Consider the following 20,018-nt stretch of genomic DNA (forward strand, 5'->3'; position numbering starts at 1 on the left):
AGCTTGTTCCTTTTGGGTGCTTGGGCGCCCTAGACGGTTGGTGGTGTTCGGAGCTCAATCATTGTGGTGTAAAGCTCCAGGCAAGCGTCGGGGTCTCCAATTAGGTTGTGGAGATCACCCCGAGCAATTTGATGGGTACCGGTGACCGCCCCAAGGGTTGCCAAAGTGTACGGGTTCGGTGACTGCCCCCAAGGGTTGCCATTTGTATGGGTTCGGTGACCGCCCTCAAGGGTCCCTTAGTGGAATCACGACATCTTGCATTATGCAAGGGCGTGAGGAGATTACGGTGGCCCTAGTGGCTTCTTGGGGAGCATTGTGCCTCCACACTGCTCCAAAGAGAGAGTAGCATCCACAAGGGTGTGAACTTCGGGATACATTGTCGTTTCCGCGTGCCTCGGTTATCTCTTACCCGAGCCCTTTACTTATGCACTTTACTTTGTGATAGCCATATTGTTTCTTGTTATATATCTTGCTATCTCATAGTTTTTATCTTGCTTAGCATAAATTGCTGCTGCACATAGGTGAGCCTAGTCGTATTTAGGTTTTGTGCTTGACAAATTAACCACTAGGTTTATTCCTCATTTGTTCAAGCCTAAACCGTAATTATTTTAAAGCGCCTATTCACCCCCCTCTAGGCGACATCCTCGATCTTTCAATTAGTATCAGAGCCTCATCTCTCTTTATTAGGCTTAACCGCCTAGAGAGTAAAGATGTCGACTAGGGGATTAGGATTCTCTGACACTCTTAGTTTCGATGGCACAAATTTTGATGTTTGGGTAATTCGCATGCTTAATCTCTTTAGGGTCATGGACCCAAATTTAGAGCGAATTGTAGATATGGGGTTTTCTCCTCCAAAGGATCCCCAAAGATTATCTTTAGAGGATGAGAAAAACTCTTATCTCAATGCTCAAGGTTCTAATGTGCTTTTCGATGCTTTGAGTAATGTAGTTATATTTCAACTCATGCTGTTCCGGGATGCTCATGATTTGTGGACAAAGCTTCAAGATAAATATGGTGTGTCCAAGATTTGTGGGGATGATATTTCTCCCTTCACCTCCGGCCGTGTTGCCTTCTCAACTTCTTCTACTTCACCTACATGTGGATTGCCACAAGGTAATGCTATGGTGAGTAGTGTTGGTCATTGCAATGATGATAGTGTGCTAATCGTTGATGACTCTTCATCACTATCTTATTGCAATGCTCCATCTTTGGACTTTAACACTGCATGCACCTTACATGTTTCACATGCTTGTGTTGATAGTCCATGCATATCATGTAGGAATTGCTTGACTAAATATCATGATGATATGCTTGCTATATCTTGTTGCCATGATAAAAATGCATGTATTTCCTTGAGTTGTTGTGCTAACAATACAGAAAAAACACAACACCCCATGGAACAAGATGTGGTCTTGAATGGTGCTTCAAGGGATCCCACATCATCATCTATTGCATTTTGCCTTATGGCTAAGGCTTCAAAGGTATCTCCCACTTTGAATCCCAATATATCTTGTGATGATATTGATGATGATGATCTAACATATAAAGCCTCAAGAAGTGCTAGGCACAACCAATGCCTCGAGCGCACGGTACCACGCGAGGAAAAAAGACCACCGCACCGCACCGCGCGTGGGGGTGCAGCGCACCACGCGAGCGAAAAAACCACCGCACCGTGCTCGACGTGCAGGCCCCGCACCCGTCTTTCTCCTCCAGCGAATCGAGCGGGCAGCGAGCGACAGTGAAAGAAACGCTCCCAGCCCTAGCCCACCCCGCGACCCTCGTTCCTCATGCGCCGCCCCCGACGCCCCCCGCCCGTGATGTAGAAATTGAGAGGAAAGAGGAGAGGAAGGTGAGGTAGCAGGCATGAGAGGGTCATCGGCTGCTGTCGGCCAGCGCCGGCGAGGTCGGGCACGACCTGGCGGTTGGTGGCGGCTCAATCCGCTCCTGGATCGGGAGAGGAGGAAGGGAGGTGGGGGGCCGGCCGTCTCTGTGCCTCCTCGCCGCCGAGCTGCGGCTGCCCCGTGCGCTCTCTCTCTCTCTCTCTCGATCTCGATCTGAGAGGAAACGAGGTAGCCACAGCCTCCTGCACCCCCTTCTCTCTCGCCGCTGCTGCTCCCCAACCACCGTGATGTGACGTTGCTTCCCCAATTGGTCGCTGTCTCGTCTCCCCCGACCTCAATACCGTCCTGGGCGGCGCCGGTACCGAGGCGCCACCTCTGCCTCCACCCCCACTAGGCAAGGAGCTCGAGGTGTTTGGGGGATTTTTGTCCCTGATGTTAATTAGGGTGACTATTTCTGTTTGGGTAATCTGGGGGACGAATTTGATGCTTGTGTTAAATTCTTGTTGTATCATTTTTTGTGCCCATTAAATACATTTACCATTTTATGACTTGAATTTGCGGCCAGAGAGCGTTGATTTTACCGAATACAGGTCAATTATTCTTCACTAATTCATTTCCTTGTAGTACAGTTGTGTTAGTTATTTGCTTGCAAGATAGCATCTTCCTGAATGATTTCTTTATATTTTTCAGATAAGGAGAACTTTAACCTTGCGCCCACCTATGGCAATATTGCCATCTTTATATTCTCCCTCGCTCATCAGCGGCAGCGATGGTGGTGTCATTGTCGGCCTTGCAGCATGTGGCATAATCATGTCCATTGCCTACTCTGGGGCAGATCTGATGCAAGACTTCAAGTGCGGCTACCTCACCCTCTCTTCACCATGTGCAGTGTTCATCTCGCAGGTAAATAGGTCTGTTCCATATCCTATTAATATGAGTGCATTTTTTCAAATTGTTCCCATTGGTACAATGTCTATTTGATCTTATTATTTATGTATTATGGGAAATTAAGTACTAAGTATTGCCATTGAGCAAGCTCTGTCTGTCTATGTGATTCAGTTAATGAATTCAGTTTTCTGTAGTCGATTAATACTATAGGAGCCTGGGATCTTTTAACCACAGAAATTGGAAAGTCAAAAGACATAGGCAGAATTAGTCATGCATTTGAAAGTAAGGGATTTCATGCTTATGTGCAAAATGTTTTCTATAATTTTGTGACGTGTAGCCTTTTACTGTTGGAAGGAGGATACTACATGTGGTTCTTTGCCCCCACCTGTGTTTTTTTATCTATATACATTGGGTAAAGGTTCTTTTTTTTATTGATGGTTGATTGATACTTAGCTGTTTGTCAGTTTATAAATCATCATAAAAGGAGAAGAATCAACTTTGGCACAGTGGATATATGTTGCTTGCAGAAATTTAATGTCCTCTTCTTCTTTGTAGGTTCCAAGTTGGTTAATGTTGATTTTTGCTCATGCACAACCCATCATAGGAATTAGTAGGATCATCTTTGATGGATGTAAGGACTGCAACAGGTAAATGTCTTTTGTTTTCACATTTGAAATTTATAGCCTGAACCCTTCATTGAGGAAGCATGCCCTAGGTGTGGCCATGAGTAAGAATAAATGAGGGTCAACAATTTTTGAGCATGGATACAGACATGACTAAGACTTACTGTTTGTTGTGATACTCCTGCTTTGTCTCTTTGATTTATAGATTCCTAAAATCATCTTTGTTGGTTTGGATGATTTTGCAGGTTTCTTTCAGCAGCCTGGGGTTGTTAAGAACAGGGTCGGGATTGCTCTGGGCAGATGCTTAAGTTCCTGGATGTAAACGCACACTTGTCTCCTACACAGGCCAAAATACTATTGGAGGTGTGTGTGCAGTTCTAATTTACTAACATTCTTCTTTCTTTGACCACTGACTGTATGAACTGTGTGGTTGCTTTCAGATAAGGATACCCGCGCTGCTGCTGTTGCGTTTGGTTAGGGAGGGTGAGCTTCTTCTTTTATTCAGTTTAATCAATGTTTGATCCCCGCTGCTGCCGTTGTCCGCTGATTTGTTCTTGTTTGTTTCTTCTTCTTTGTTGTTGTTTGTAGGGCTTCTTCGTCTGCTTTGCCGTGTGGTGGCTGTGTGGCTGCTTGTTCCTTCTTTGCTAGGTGAGGTTCTGCCTGCTCCCTTGCTTGCAATCTGCTCGATGAATTGCGTGACTAGGTTTCCGAAAGTCTGAGATCTTCCCTATGTTGCCCGAGGCATGGATGAGTATTGCTCATGTTAGATCCGCTGTGATATGCTTCTAGGAGCTGAGTTAGTTTGATTTGGCTCTTCGTAAGGGCGTTTTTGCTTGCTTTCTTCTTCTGTCTATGTATACTATGGTGTGTTCATTACTTTGCTTTCTTGTGTTGTTGAATCCAGCTTTGTTGTATGAAAAGAGTTTCGAGATGTTTCTCTGGTTTGGTTGTTGTGGTTCCTATATGATGTATTGATTTAGGTCTGCTTTCGTTCTCTTGTTGGCTGGTTATGCATGGGCATGGGGTCTGCCCCACCTGAGATCTGTTTGGGTATGTTTCTAGGTTATCTGGCCTTTAATGCTCCTATGCATTTGCTTTAATTTTGTTGTTTGTTTGACTGGTTCTTATTGTTGTCCATTAAATCTTTGACTGCTTTTTCTAGGCATGTGTGTATTGCGATATCGCGTGTTACTTCACAGAAATCCCTAAAAATCTTGATCAAAGGAGATGATGATGAAACTGCTTCTTAGACAAGGAACATTGTGTTCCCTGATATTTTCCTCTCCATTCACTAGGTGGTATTACCAATAACCTAAAAAAAGGGCAGCCCGGTGCATGTAGCTCCCGCTTGCGCAGGCTCCGGGGAAGGGTCCGACCACTTTGGGTCTATTGTAGGCAGCCTTTCCCTACATTTCTGTAAGAGGATGTTTCCAGGACTTGAACCCGTGACCTCATGGTCACAAGGCAGCAGCTTTACCACTGTGCATATATTATAAGATTTTGCCTATCTATGTTTTGGTGGTACTATCATCTGAAATTGAATTTTTTTGTGTTCTGGTAGGCAGGGATCGGCTTTGGTGGTGGCAGACGCTGGCAAGTCATGGGGTTAGAGCATATGAAGCTGACATGGCGTTTGAAACTTACGTGGTCATTGAAGGGCTTCGCAATAGTGCTTACAGAGTAAGAAATATGCTTGCAAGTGCCCCTTTCCCTATTCTTGCCGGCTCCACCATCTGTCATCAAGCGTTCTTTTATTTCTCTAAGATTTCTCTAAATTTGATGTGTGCAGGTCTGGGAAAGAAAATATGGAGGAATAAGCTACGATAATTTTGGTGAAGAACTTTCTTTCCCTATGTTGTGAAGAGTTTGCTCCTCTGATAGATTTGTGGTTAGTATGTGCTTTTGGTATTTTATCTCTTTATTAGTTGCTCATATCTCACTTGATGTTGCACAGGGTACATGCAACATGCCATTCTGACTGACATATATAGTACATGCAACATTCGTAACAACATTCAGATATAAATTGCTATCATGCGAATATAAGCTGAATATATAGATAAATTAATCCATAACAGCATACGTAAGGAATCTGCCATTACATGACCCCTCCAAAACTTCATAAGAAATCTTGAGATGAAACCTATTTACTTAGCGAGGCCTTTCTTTGGTACCGACATTTCCCTTGATGAAATTGTGATGCTACGGATACATATTTATGTTGAGGCTGGAAAATAATTAACTCCTGTCGAGGTGCACGTATAGGGTGCTGCCCAGCTACCGTCAGTGATATTGTTTCGTTTTTAGCTCTTGCAAGCTCCTTTTGCTGTTATGTGTTGCTGGAGTTTGGACTTGCACAGAACTTCAAACAGAACAAATGAAAAATGAACCACTACAATTATAGTTTCCGGTTATAATGGTAACTGGCGGATAAGCGTCCTAAGACATTGTATCAAACATGATTTGACTCCTTGGACGTGCCTATATATGCTCTCTATTTTAGAGTATGATGCTCTCTACAATTGGAAGAATCAACATGTAAACCAGTTTAAGTATAAAACCTCATGAGCTGGATCTCCATTTTCAATTGGCGACTTTCTTTAAACATTCATACTTTTAAAAGCTTTCAGAAGACTCTCCATGGACCTTGGGCAATGATATATTATCTTTCCCAAGAGTTATCTATTTCATTTTTCTGGCACAACTTTCTCAAAGTTTGTAGGATGTTTGTTTTTTCTTCTTAGAAAGGTACCCAGGGAACTCTGTAACTTAGATGAATGTGAATAGCTAAATATTTAGATGAAACACAACACTTTTGGAGCATATAGATGACAATTAGTAAGTGTTTGTTGGATTCAATTGGCCATCTATGACTCTGGATTAAATAGGGGAAACAGAGCAAGAGCTATTTTTTCTAGAACTATGATATAAGCATTGTACTATCTCTGTTTTGCAGCTTTTGTCGAGTGCTTTCTTGTTTTTTTTACTTTTTCGAGTGCTTTCATGTTTTTTATCTCTGATCTTTTTTATCATATCTAAGATCCAACATTCTACCATTCTTGCAGTATTGTTGATTTTGCCCACACACTTATTTTTACTTCCATTTATTTTTAATGTTGTTTAGAAACGTTGTATAGCTCCATTATGACTGATTGTATTTATTTCTGAACCTCAGTTCTTAGAAAATGCGAGGATGATGACAATGATTGTGCTACTTCTATCTTCTTCAGCTCCTCATGCTTCCCAAGGTCGCAGGTGTTAGTGGAGATTGAAGTTCGAAGGAGGCTGCTCGCGAGACGACTGGGCTTCCTTCAATAGTGGTGCTAACATTTTGAATAATAAACCGGGAGCTGACAAGCGGTCTGAATTTCTGCTAGGTATGCTTCTCCATCCCCCTACCTTCTCAGTTCCCCCATTTCTGTTGGGTCTGAATTTCCGGTTGATTAGGAAATATGAACATCGTACCATCTGAATTTACCTATTTTATTACCATGTTCCTTATATATTCAGTTGTGTCATAGATAATTCACCCCCTCGACTTCTATACAATTTTTTGTCTATTCTGCACCATACAACAACAGCCCAACAAGAAATACATGTACACGTATTTTGCTGACTCAGTTGCTGTGGTATGGTACTTATGTCATGCAAACAAATAACCTGCTTAATTTACTTTAGTGATTTAAATTTACAAAATTAGGGTAATAGTGATCTGAATGTACAAACTAGGATATCTGTGACCTATTTGATACACTTAAACAGTTTTCGAAAACTGATAATGTTATTTACTTACATGTGAATGTTTACTCATAAATCTAGAAGTGGTTGGCAAGGTAAATGAGGGTAAAACTGAGAATATGTCAACAATGCCAACATGCACATGCTTCATGTTTGAATAAATGTTAAAAATATACTCCCTCTGTTCCTACATATAAGACCTTTTAGAGATGCAGAGGCCGGGGGTCCCCCTCCTTTTCTAAAAAAAAAGACTACATACAGAGCAAAATGAGTGAATCTACACTCTAAAGTATGTCTATATACATCCGTATGTAGTCCATAGTGGAATCTCTAAAAGATCATATATTTAGGTATTCTGAAATAGAGTGACTGAAGGAGTCTCAAACTATATACATGAGGATGCATATCTTAAGAGTTTATTATGTTAATAAATACTAATTTACTTGCCAGTGGATTACTTTGGTTAGTTTTCACAAGTTTTCAAATTGTAGGATTTTTTTACCTTACCGCTTTGTAGCCCCTGTAGAGGAATGCATGTAGTGGATCATGCACTACTGGAAGTTGATCGTTGGGTGAAGGAAGATGGATGGTCTTACCGCTCTGTTCTTCTTGCTAAGTGGATTACGACTTCCTTGCTCCCCTTTATGGACAAGCATTCTCATCTGCTGGTCACTTGCCTAAGATACAATATGCTAATGCTATCTTGGTTCTGTTTCGTTTGCTCTTGCAGAAAATAAGTGAAATGTGCAGACCGACCACATGGGCGGCCGGTCTTGCAACTCCCAGTGCTCTCAACCCCCCACTAACCCTCTCTCATTTTGATCTAGCCGACTAAGATTTATTAAGTACTGCAACCAAATCATAATTTGGACACCAAAACCTGAATGATAAGTAACATGTAGATATACCATGTGCTGTAGATGTCAATCGTGGATGCGGAAAATACCTCGGGAGTAGAGTCAATTAGAACTGTGGATTGATGTATTTATTCCTTTGTATTATTAAAAACAACCTTTATATATAAGCACAATGACTTCCACCATGGCTTTGACAGGGACAGTCAAGTGTTCTGATTTATTGCTGCTATATTCAAATTTATCGGATGCCCACTAAAGCGTTGCATGTGCAAGCAATTCTTGCTGTTCCATGCAGAATAGTTTGGTTCGTAAATGCAAACTGATTAACCATATGATTGCATTGGCTGTGTATTAGGATTCGTTCTGCCTTCTTCTTTTTTATATTGTCCTCTATTTGTTGTGCCTAATCTTTATGTCCTCATTGTTTTTGTTACATTTTATAACTCTAGGATCTACTCGGCACGAACGAAATTACTAACATGCCTCTTCTTTTTACTAATGATTGAAACTCAGGATAAACACTACTGGCAAGGGGGCTTGCTGATGTAAACACCCTTCTCCTTTACTGGTTTATCTTAGAAGGCAAGCATGATGTTTTTCCTAGTTGATTCCCTACTCCAGTTAATCATTCAATGTTCTTTTTGCCCTTCTTTGAATATCAATAGGAACTCCTCAGGAATTCAAAGCTAAGAATTGCCAACTAACTTTTGTGTTCAGCGCAGAGAAGATCATCCTTCCTTTATTTTTCTTTTAACTTTTGTTGTCTGCACACTACAAAACACATCCATAAATTTCATAGAATGCCCCTTTCGGTTTCTATACCGTTCATCTTTTTTATTTCAATCTTCATGCATCCAGATGCTATCTTGCCCAGGGTTTCAACAAAATTACTTTCTGCTCTAGATTTTGTCTAGGCTCAGAACAAAAATATTACTCTATAAAATGAGCATGGAATGACAAAACTCATGTTCACTCTTGAAAACTATTTCACAGTGCTTTATATAAACATTTTGGTTTTTTTATTCCCTACTTTTAAAAGTGTTTTTTGTTCAAATCAATTATTACCTTTTTTGTGAGGGGTTCAAAGAAAAAAAATTGACAAACCAATTATTATTACTTAAAAGGATAAGAGCATCCGTTTGTCTTTTGGGCCAACGGCCCTCTCTTCTGGCCTGCCGCATCCACTCTGTCCACCGAATCTTATCATGTCTGCTTCCCTGAGCTCATCTTCTTCTCCTCTCTCTGCCTCCAAGTCCTCTCTGACTGCGCTGTTTCGCTAGATCCCCGGAGAGCAAGAAGAGCACCACCATCTGCTCCAACCCGCCGACTGGTAGGTGCGCCTGCTCATCCGACCCTCTCGCACACCCTCTTTGTCAAGCCCCCGTGATGGTGGTGGACAGAGACTTTTTTCTCTATGTCTCTCTTATTCTGCTTCTATTTTCACTAACCGTGATTTGCTTTGTTACATCTTAGATCCGTTTTGGTTCTTAACAGAATCAACGAGAGACCCCTCCGAGCACAAGGCTAATTACCAAGGTATATTCTCCTATTACAGATCCAGTTCTAATACTACTTTACAATGCGCTTCGCGCTCTGACGCGTGCCTATGATTTTTTTATCTGCATAGGACCAGTAGGATGGATAATTCAATAGCTTGGATTTTGTCTCCTGCTGCATGCTTGTTAATGTTACATCTTCATAAGGCCAATAGGATGGATACTTTTATTAGCTTATATTTATTCTGAGATATTCAGTCCAGTCTTTGTACAGTCGTTCCATTCTATTCTACCAGTTTCTGTAATTGATGCATGTGATTTACATAGGCTACCAAAAAACGGTTGATTTCTATATCCATGAATGACATTTCCTTCTTAAATACTTAAACTAATTCAATTACTTAGCTCTTTCAATGGCCTCATGATTTTATAATTTTGTTTCTGGGTTTGCTTAAGAATCCTTTAGTTGTTGTTGCATATGCAGTCTAAAGCCCCAATTCTTATTGTTCTTAATGCACACTATGTTTATACCTTGCGCCAGCCCTCTGGGTTTCTGTTTTGGACCCATTCTCATGGAGTTGGTAGAGCTGTCCACCACATCGCTAGCTGAGGCAATGTTTGAGAAGCTCGGGCTACCTAAACCAGTCTATTATGTGCACCAACTTGAGCAGGGTCGATATAGATCAGAGGTTGAATTTCATTGTACAAAAGAGCGCTTCCACGCTTCAGCACGTTGGACTAAACTGTCAAGTTGTATATGTGAGCATGGGGAAGCATCATTGAATCATGCAGCCGATAAGGTCATCGGATACATGGAAACCAGAGAGAGGAATGTTGTTGTTAACTACTATCAGCTGCAGGAGCAGAAAAACAGCCACCTTTTGTTTCATATCGATCAAACCAGTATCTTTCCCATTTTGGGGTACTCGAGCAAGATATGTATAGTCTTTGGTCTTCTATTGCTACCTGTATGGTTAAAAGTAGTGTATGGTGCACTGTATAAACTTTAGATTTCGCTTTTTCCTCACCAGTATTTTCAGGTCAACTACACTGAAAGCAAACTAAAAGATTACATTGACCCAGATTATGATATGCTCAAGGTCAGGTTTGCAAATAGTGATCGACACACCCATTGTCGCATCATGGTAGGAACCGACAAGAGAGCCACCGTAACAACCAACTGGTCTGAGTTCCGCCGCCTTGCAAAAATCCATGAAGGAGACATCTGTGCCTTTCTTTTTCAAGGTCACCATAGAGCAACACCTGGTTCTCATCATGCATTGCCTTTAGATGAACCATTGACAGCAACAGAAGTCGTATCTAGATATCATCTAGCATTCTAAGGACTACTAATCAAGCTCTGTAATAGGATGAAGCCTTCCTCTGTTTTTCGACGATGCTATCTGTTGCTTTTGAACAGCTACCACCTATGCTTTTATCTATATAACCTCTGTTGTTGTTCCTCATCGATCTATTAATATGCATAATGCCACCCTTATCTATAATTATCTGTTTTTACTACTTTCTCTATTTCAAACATCGAGTGCTCACCAGCAACAATAAATATGCTAAGCAAGGAAGACGCATGCCCTACCTGGCAGCATCCACCTTCCACTCAAGGGATATAGCACTACCAGTTAGCAGTGTGTTCCAGGAGAAACAACAATCATGAATAGAAACAGAAACCAGCAGTAAGTACTCATTATTTTAATCTATGTCTTAGTTTTCCTATCACCACTCTTACAATACTTGGCTTGCCGTCGGCCTTTGCGCCATTGGTGCAACGGGTCATCTAGTGTTGATAATGATGAAGAGAATGATAATGTTGCCTCCATAAAAATTAAGGGGGAAGTAGTTTTTAAAGCTTTTCATAAAAATAAAATTGCTCGTTCCAACTTCATGGAAATCATGTCCATTGCCATTGAGGGCAAGAAATATATTGAGGAGTTGGAATCTCATCTCGAGGAGCACGAGGTAACCATTGAGAAAATGGAAGGTCATGAGCGTGATTACGCTAATGAGATTGCAGACCTCTCTCAAGCTCTTGAACTTGAACAAACCACCAAAGAATCTCTTGAGGAGACTTTTGCTCTAGAATTATCTAGAGTGTGTCGGATCACGGGTTCCGGCAAAACCCTCAAGGTTCGAACACTGGGGTGCGCACGAAGATCTCCCCCTACCGATCCACGTCCTAGCTTCCCTAAGATCTCAAGGGCTAACTCGACGAACTCGCAACACAAAGGACACAAGATTTATACTGGTTCAGGCCACTGTTGTGGTGTAATACCCTACTCCAGTGTGTGGTGGTGGATTGCCTCTTAGGCTGAGGATGAATAGTACAAGGGGAAGAACATCCTCCTGAGGCGAGGTGTTCTTGTGCTTGGTGAACTTGTGTGGGTGAGGATTGCTCAAGGTGAGATGAGATGCCTCCGAATGAGTTAGTCCTCTACGGTGGTGGCTAGTCCTATTTATAGAGGCCCTGGTCCTCTCCCCAAATATTGAGCGGGAAGGGAGCCAACAACGACCAATTTGAAAGGGGACAACTAGTACAACTTATCCTAACAAAAGCAGTCTTCGCCTGCAAAAGGCTCTGGTGGTGACGCCGCCTTGGGCTCCATGGTGACCTCCGTCTTGCCGTCCTACTGGTCTTGGTCTCATTGCACCGATATGGAAACCTTTGCTTGACGCCTCGGTACTCCGCGCCTGCGCTTGCCTCCTTAGCACCAAAGAGGAAACAAGGACATTGTGCGCGCTGGCGCCCGCCTAGCGCCCGCCTGATCTTGGTCATCATGGCTCATGTCACGCAAACCTTGCGAGGTTTGCCTTGCCTTGATCTCTCCGCCCCTCGCGAGCCAACCTGGTGAGGATGCTCCCGAGGAGATCTTGTGTCGTCCGCCTCGTGAGGCTTGGCCCCTCACGAGGGTCTTGAGTGCTTGTTGGTGAAGATGGGCCGTACGGGCCCGCTCGCAGAGCCACACCGTGGGCCGCAGGCAGGCAAGTCTGGGGACCCCCATTCCCAGAACGCCAACAGTAGCCCCCGGGCCCAAGGCGCGCTCGGGCTTGGCTTCGAGGCGAAGCCAAAGGTCAAGTGCGGAGCGCTGCGGGCCCCAATAGCCTGCGGCCTTGGTCGATGCATGGCGGTTGATTGGACGTGGGCGTCTCCGCTTCCCCACGCTGCCTCGGCAACTACCCGACTTGACAAGTCCCTGTGACATGCAAGGAAAAACCATCATTACCTGCGATCGTGGGGGGTGCTGGTTGGTCTTCTCTTGCTATAAATGGGGAGGGGGGCGGAGCCCCCGTCGCCCATCTCTTCCCATTCAGCTTGCTTCTCCTCCTCTGCTCCATCGCCGATACCAATGGCGCCCATCCGAAGGTTTTCCGCTGCAGAGAAAGGAAAGACTCCCCTCGTCGGGCCGGTGCCGCTCCCGCCGAAGAAGAGGCCGGTCCATCGCCGCGACGCGGCGACGATGCAGGTGGTGACGAGGCCTTGGTGCGAGCGGCCTCCTCCTAGGTATCCGTTACCCCTGTACGCCCAAGTCGGGGGCTCAGGAGGGAGAGGCGACGAGCGTCGGCGCGCGCGCCGTGGCCATGGTCGCCGTGCCGCGGTGGCACGCGTCACCGCCCATGGAGTCCACACCACGGACTCCTCGCGCGAGCTCGTGCTGTGGGCGGTGATGCCCCCGAGCACTTGGATCCACTTCCCTTCCTTCTTCTCAGCTGAGATGCCGCCGAGGGGGACCCTTGAGCTTTGGCTGCAGCACGCCGACTGCAACACGCCAGCGACTGGAGCGGAGGTTGAGGCCATCTCCTCGGGGAAGATCTCCATGACCCGAGGCTGGGGTGAGGTCTCCAGAATGTGTCGCACGGAGGGAACCATCATTTCGTGTACGATGGCGCCTCCACGCTGTTCTTCAAGGTCTTCGACGCAGAAGGCCACCGTCTAGAGTGTTGCCCCAGGTGGGGTCATCAGGCTGGTGCCGCAGCTGGGGCAGGGTCTGCTGCCCGCGTCGCCAGCGGCTCCTCTGGAAGCCGCAGCGACACTTGGGAATCCAGCGATTCTCCCGAGCTCTACGAGACCCCGGAGACGAGCGACGACAGCTACGTGCCGCCAAGCTCTCGCCGAGCCTGGAGCAGGGCTGCAGCGTATGGCCGCCGCCGCAGATCTGGATGAGGCTGGCGCTGGCCTCTGGTGGCCCACTGTTGATGATGGCATCGTCCACAAGGGCGCGTGTAGATAGGATTCCCTAAGTTCTTGCCTTTTGTTCCCTGCGAGGAATCAAGAAGTGCCCCGTGGGGGTGTGTAAAGGTTTTGTAATGTCTCTTGTCAATATTGTCCTTATTACGAACTTGCGCAAGCGCGAGTCCTGCTTCAGCTCGGTCTCCCTTTCCGACCTCGCGATGACTTGGTGCTCTACGCTGATAGGTCCCGGTCCCCAGGCAGGCTGCAGCCATCGCTAGTATGCCAGGTCGCGTGCCGTGGTCAAGGCCAGGAGGTGAGCGGCCTGAGGTCCAGTAAGAGTTCCTGAGGCGCGATGCTCAGGAGGTCCCCTTTAGCACTCAAGCAGCCGTCGAGAGGTAAGAAAGGGGGGTGATGATGCTACAGCAGGGCTGCGGTTAGTATGGTTCATAATCCTTAGTGGTTTAGCCAACCCGGGCTCGGGACTTATCTTCACGGTCCGGGGTCCATTCCTCATGATGCGCCAGATTCGTGTATAGGCGTCCGAAGCACAGTTAAGCCAGGTCCATGCGAGCCTCCCCCCTTCCCCACACTCTCCTTCGTGCTCTACGTCCTCAGGTCCCGGCCCTCGAGCGAGCTCAGGAGCCCCCCTTTTAACGCGCAAGCGGATTGCATGGGAGAAGAGGGAGCTCGCGGTTCCGCCTGCCAGCATCTTCAGGAGATTCCTGCGAGCCAGCACAAGGAGAGACACAGTTTGCCATTATGGTTGCCGGTCTGCCGCCGGTTGCTCCGCGAAGAGATGAAGGCACTGAGGGCCTGGTGAGGTGACGTGCGCGGGGCGTGCCGCGAGTCAGAGCTCGACCGCTCAGGTTTGTCGAAGTTGCAAGGACGGACCTGAGCACAAGCGTCGTGCCAGCGTGAGTAGCCCCCGTGGCAGGTGAGAATCAAGCAGGTGATAGTCATAGGTAGATTAAGCATGGAAAGCAGACTAGCTTAAGTAAATGCAGGGAAGATACATGCCACCGGGTCAGGCCTGAGTGGCTTGGGGATGATGCAGCCTGAGGGGCTCCCCCAGCAAGGTAAGCTAAGGACATGAAAAGGGATACATGCCACAGGGACGGACCCACGTGGCCTGGGAATGATGCAGCTGGGGGGCACTCCCAGCTAAATAAACTTGGAAAATGTCACCTGGTTCTGTTGATGAAGGGATGTTGGGGCAGCTGAAGGTACGCGGCGAAGGGGTCGCTCCTCACGAGCCACCGGGGCCCTGAGCCTCGGGAGGCTCTGGGGGTCCAGGCGGTTCCTTGATGACCGTCTCCATCTCCGTCAGGACGGCGTGGCGCCTGGCCTCCTGAGCCGCCAGGATGCTCCGCAGGTTGCGCTGGAAGGCGGATGCCACGCTCGGCAGGCCGAATGGCATGCGAATGTAGCTTTGCGGTGGGCCCTCGTAGCGTCCCATGTGCGAAGGCCAGAAGGGCTCCTGAGATGTGGCCCTGTTGAGCCCTGGGATGTCGATGCAAACGCGCAGCCCGACATCCTCGCCTGGATGGGGAGCTGCGCATGGTGAGTGGCGGTCACCGCGCATGGCCCTTGCGTCTTGCAGTTCCTGAGTGGTCTTGGTGATGAACTCCTGAGCGGTGGGCGCTCCTCGCCCTGTGTTCTCCTGAGGGAAACGTGCCGTGAAGCACGCCTCCAAGTGGTGCCCGAGCGCCTCCCTCGTGATGTTGGCAAGGTCTGAGGCCCTCCAAAAGAGAGCCCCCAAGCCTTGCCCGAGAAGGGCACCAGGCGCACTTTCCTATGCGATGGAGGGAGGCGCCCCAGGTGTGGGCGCCGATCCAGACGTGGCACCGCTTGCCTGAGGCCCTGCGCGGAGCAGCAGCTTCTTCTTCTTGGGGGTGGCCTCAGGAGGGCACTCGCCCTTGCTGTCGGGGTCGTCGATTGTTGCAGCTTGGAAGGCACGCTCGAGGGAGCACACCGCGTCTCTTTCTTCGCACGGGACAGTGATGATTCTGCCGCTTCCTGGCATCTTGAGGACATTGTAGCCGTGATGGGTCACCGCCATGAACTTGACCAGGGCTGGGTACCCGAGGATCGCATTATATGGCAGGCGGATGTGGGCAACGTTGAAGTCTATGAGCTCGGTACGGTAGTTGCCGCGCTGTCCGAAGGTGACGGGAAGGCGGACCTGCCCGATCGGGGTAGTGGAGCCGTCGGTCACTCCTGAGAAAGGCTTGGTGGGCTGAAGCTGGTCATATGACACTTGGAGGTTGTCGAACGTGTCGATGGACAAGACGTTGAGCCCCGCACCGCCATCAATGAGGGTCTTGTTGACTTGCACGTTGCTGATGACTGGTGAACAAAGCATCAGGAGGGCGCCAGCGGTAGCCACGCACTTGAGCTGATCTGCCGAGCTGAACGTGATGGCGCACTTGGACCATCTGAGCGGGCGCGTGGCCTCGAGCTTGGGGAGGACTGCATTCACTTCACGAGCAAACTATTTGAAGATGCGCTGCGAGGCTGGGGCTTGAGCTCTGCCCAAGATGCAGGCGATAGCACGCGGCTCCTGGAAGCCCCCAGCCCCCTCGTCTTGATGGTGGTCGTCATTCCTTCTTGGTGGTGGAGGTAGTGGAGGAAGATCGGCGTTGCCCTGAGGACGATCCTCACAAGGCTGATCCCTCCAGGCGCCCTCGCGAGGCAGATTCTGCCAGCGGTCCTCGCGAGGCCGGTCGTGCCACTCCTGGCGTGGGCCATGATCATCCCAGCGTCCGGCACCACGTCCTCCTCCTCGGCCGTAGCCCCGGTCGTTGCGCTCGGGGCGTAGACCGAAGCGTCCCTCTCGAATGGCTCTGAGCTCTTGACAGTCGCTGGTGTTGTGGCTATGCAGGTTATGGAAGGCGCAGAACGGTCGGCTGCTCTTGGATGACTCGGACTGGTCTCTGCCGCGCTTGGTGTATGGCTCCACCACGAGCACGGCTGCTCCCTTGCGCTTCATGTCCTTGGCCTTGGCTTTCTTCTCCTCCGGGTCCGCAGCCGGGAGCTCGAGGAGGGAGAGGCGCCCCTCCTCAGCTCTTGCGCACTTGGTCGCCAGGTTGAACAGCTCCAGGGATGTGCACAACTCCTCGTGGATGGCGAGCTCCTCCTTCATCTTGACGTCACGGACGCTATCAGAGAACGTGGAGATGATGGCCTCATCCGTCACCTTGGGGATCTTGAGGCGGACGTTGTTGAAGCGCTGGATGTACTTCTGGAGGGTCTCTCCTGGTTGTTGCTTGACGCGGCGTAGGTCACCCGCGGCTGGTGGGCGGTCGCGAGTGCCCTGGAAGTTGGCAACGAAACGGTCGCGCATCTCGTTCTAGGAGGAGATCGAGCCTGGAGGGAGGTTCAGGAGCCAGGAGCGGGCACCATCCTTCAGAGCCATGGGGAACCAGTTTGCCATGACTTTCTCGTCGCCGTTGGCCACCTCGATGCTTAGCTCGTAGAGCTGTAGGAACTCCGCGGGGTCGGGGGTACCGTCGTAGCGAGGAGGAAAATCCGGCTTGAACTTGCCCGGCCAGGCGACGCTACGCAGCTCAAGGGTGAAGGTGCGGCAGCCTGTCGTGGTCACCGGGACTCTACGCTGGTGGAGAACTTGTCCTTGATGGGGTCCGCGCACCGCCGCTGCAGGCGGCGTGCGGTCTTGCCGTGGTGGCGCAGGGTGTGCGGGGGCATTTTCTCGTGGCCGAGGGACTTCTTGGCAGCTTCTTTCTTCTTGCGCGGGCGCCGGACGTGGCAGGTCGCGCCATGGGGCCGCGCGCCTTGGCGCCAAGACTCCGTCTTAGGGCTGAGGTGGTGGAGGCACTCCATGGGCCATGCCGCCCGCGGCTGGCAGAGGGCGAGGCAGCGAGAGGGACGGTGCAGGGGAGCCCCCTGCGGCGCTGACAAGATCGGCGATGCGGTCGAGCCAGTCCTCGTAGAGGTCGTCGACGGGGCGGTAGCGCACGAGCTCGCGCGCCATGCACAGTGCGGCCTGCGCGTCCATGGGAGCGCGACGAGCATGGGATGACGTACCGGCCGAGGTCAGCGATGGAGTGGCGGTGCGGCCGTCCCGCCGCACCGAGGGGTGTAGCGAGGAAGCTTGTTGCTCGTTCCCCGCCGGGGCGGTGATAGCGTTGGCGGTAGGCGACGGAGAACGATGGGGTGGCCCGCCAACGGGAGCCGTCTGAGCAACGCGGGCGGTGAGGGCAGCCCGGCGCTCAGCGCGAGCGCGGTGTGCGTCCGCCATGGAGACGATGAAGCAATGGGACGCGGAGTGACCGAAGGGAAGCTTCGGCGCACCCCTACCTGGCGCGCCAAATGTCGGATCACGGGTTCCGGCAAAACCCTCAAGGTTCGAACACTGGGGTGCGCACGAAGATCTCCCCCTACCGATCCACGTCCTAGCTTGGCTAAGATCTCAAGGGCTAACTCGACGAACTCGCAACACAAAGGACACAAGATTTATACTGGTTCGTGCCACGTTTGTGGTGTAATACCCTACTCTAGTGTGTGGTGGTGGATTGCCTCTTGGGCTGAGGATGAACAGTACAAGGGGAAGAACAGCCTCCTGAGGCGAGGTGTTCTTGTGCTTGGTGAACTAGTGTGGGTGAGGATTGCTCAAGGTGAGATGAGATGCCTCCGAATGAGTTAGTCCTCTACGGTGGTGGCTAGTCCTATTTATAGAGGTCCTGGTCCTCTCCCCAAATATTGAGCGGGAAGGGAGCCAACAACGGCCAATTTGAAAGGGGACAGCTAGTATAGCTTATCCTGACAAAAGCAGTCTTCGCCTGCAAAAGGCTCTGGTGGTGACGCCGCCTTGGGCTCCATGGTGACCTCCGTCTTGCTGTCCTGCTGGTAAAGTTCTCGTTGCACCGATATGGAAACCTTTGCTTGACGCTTCGCTACTCCGCGCCTGCGCTTGCCTCCTTAGCACCAAAGAGGAAACAAGGACACTGTGCGTGCTGGGGCCCGCCTGGTGCCCGTCTGATCTTGGTCGTCATGTCTCATGTCACGCAAACCTCGCGAGGTTTGCCTTGCGTTGATCTCTCCGCCCCTCGTGAGCCAACCTGGTGAGTGTTGGGGAACATAGTAATTTCAAAAAATTTCCTACGCACACGCAAGATCATGGTGATGCATAGCAACGAGAGGGGAGAGTGTTGTCCACGTACCCTCGTAGACCGACAACGGAAGCGTTATCACAACGCGGTTGATGTAGTCGTACGTCTTCACGATCCGACCGATCAAGTACCGAACGCACGGCACCTCCGAGTTCTACACACGTTCAGCTCGATGACGTCCCTCGAACTCCGATCCAGCCGAGTGTTGAGGGAGAGTTTCGTCAGCACGACGGCGTGGTGACGGTGATGATGTTCTACCGACGCAGGGCTTCGCCTAAGCTCCGCAATGATATTATCGAGGTGTAATTTGGTGGAGGGGGGCACCGCACACGGCTAAAAGATCTCAAGGATCAATTGTTGTGTCTCTGGGGTGCCCCCCTGCCCCCGTATATAAAGGAGCAAGGGAGGAGGAGGCCGGCCCTAGGAGGGGGCGCACGAAGTGTGGAGTCCTACTAGGACTCCCTAGTCCTAGTAGGATTCCACCTCCCATATGGAATAGGAAAAGAGGAAGGGAAAAAGAGAAGGAAGGAAGGGGGCGCCCCCCTTCCCTAGTCCAATTCGGACCAGACCAAGGGGAGGGGTGCGGCCACCCTTGAGGCCCTTTTTCTTCTTTCCCGTATGGCCCAATAAGGCCCAATACGTATTCCCGTAACTCTCCGGTACTCCGAAAAATACCCGAATCACTCGGAACCTTTCCGAAGTCCGAATATAGTCGTCCAATATATCGATCTTTACATCTCGACCATTTCGAGACTCCTCGTCATGTCCCCGATCTCATCCGGGACTCCGAACTCCTTCGGTACATCAATATACATAAACTCATAATAAAACTGTCATCGTAACTTTAAGCGTGCGGATCCTACGGGTTCGAGAACTATGTAGACATGACCGAGACACGTCTCCGGTCAATAACCAATAGCGGGACCTGGATGCCCATATTGGCTCCCACATATTTTACGAAGATCTTTATCGGTCAGACCGCATAACAACATACGTTGTTCCCTTTGTCATCAGTATGTTACTTGCCCGAGATTCGATCGTCGGTATCTCGATACCTAGTTCAATCTCGTTACCGGCAAGTCTCTTTACTCGTTCCGTAACACATCATCCCGCAACTAACTTATTAGTCACAATGCTTGCAAGGCTTATAGTGATGTGCATTACCGAGTGGGCCCAGAGATACCTCTCCGACAATCGGAGTGACAAATCCTAATCTCGAAATACGCCAACCCAACAAGTACCTTTGGAGACACCTGTAGAGCA

General features: G+C 49.1%; 1 long non-coding RNA gene across 38 annotated transcripts; it reads left to right on the forward strand.

The window, feature by feature from the left end:
* Positions 1 to 1,630: 1,630 nt before the first annotated feature.
* Positions 1,631 to 10,948, forward strand: LOC109781599 (uncharacterized). Of its 38 annotated transcripts, none has more exons than XR_012205349.1 (14): positions 1,654 to 2,744; positions 3,285 to 3,376; positions 3,598 to 3,715; positions 3,793 to 3,835; positions 3,941 to 4,000; positions 4,648 to 4,768; positions 4,918 to 5,032; positions 5,142 to 5,240; positions 6,528 to 6,729; positions 7,608 to 8,251; positions 8,461 to 8,529; positions 9,228 to 9,281; positions 9,421 to 9,483; positions 9,985 to 10,470. It is a non-coding gene; the product is annotated as an uncharacterized lncRNA (long non-coding RNA). The 38 variants fall into 38 exon arrangements; XR_012205356.1 differs by having other exon boundaries at positions 8,461 to 8,492; XR_012205366.1 differs by lacking the exons at positions 4,648 to 4,768; positions 9,985 to 10,470 and adding an exon at positions 10,527 to 10,948 and having other exon boundaries at positions 1,631 to 2,744; positions 4,914 to 5,032; positions 8,461 to 8,492; positions 9,228 to 9,277.
* The last annotated feature ends 9,070 nt before the right edge of the window (positions 10,949 to 20,018 follow it).

Source organism: Aegilops tauschii, chromosome 3, assembly GCF_002575655.3.
Source record: "Aegilops tauschii subsp. strangulata cultivar AL8/78 chromosome 3, Aet v6.0, whole genome shotgun sequence".
NCBI classification, from domain to species: domain Eukaryota; kingdom Viridiplantae; phylum Streptophyta; class Magnoliopsida; order Poales; family Poaceae; genus Aegilops; species Aegilops tauschii.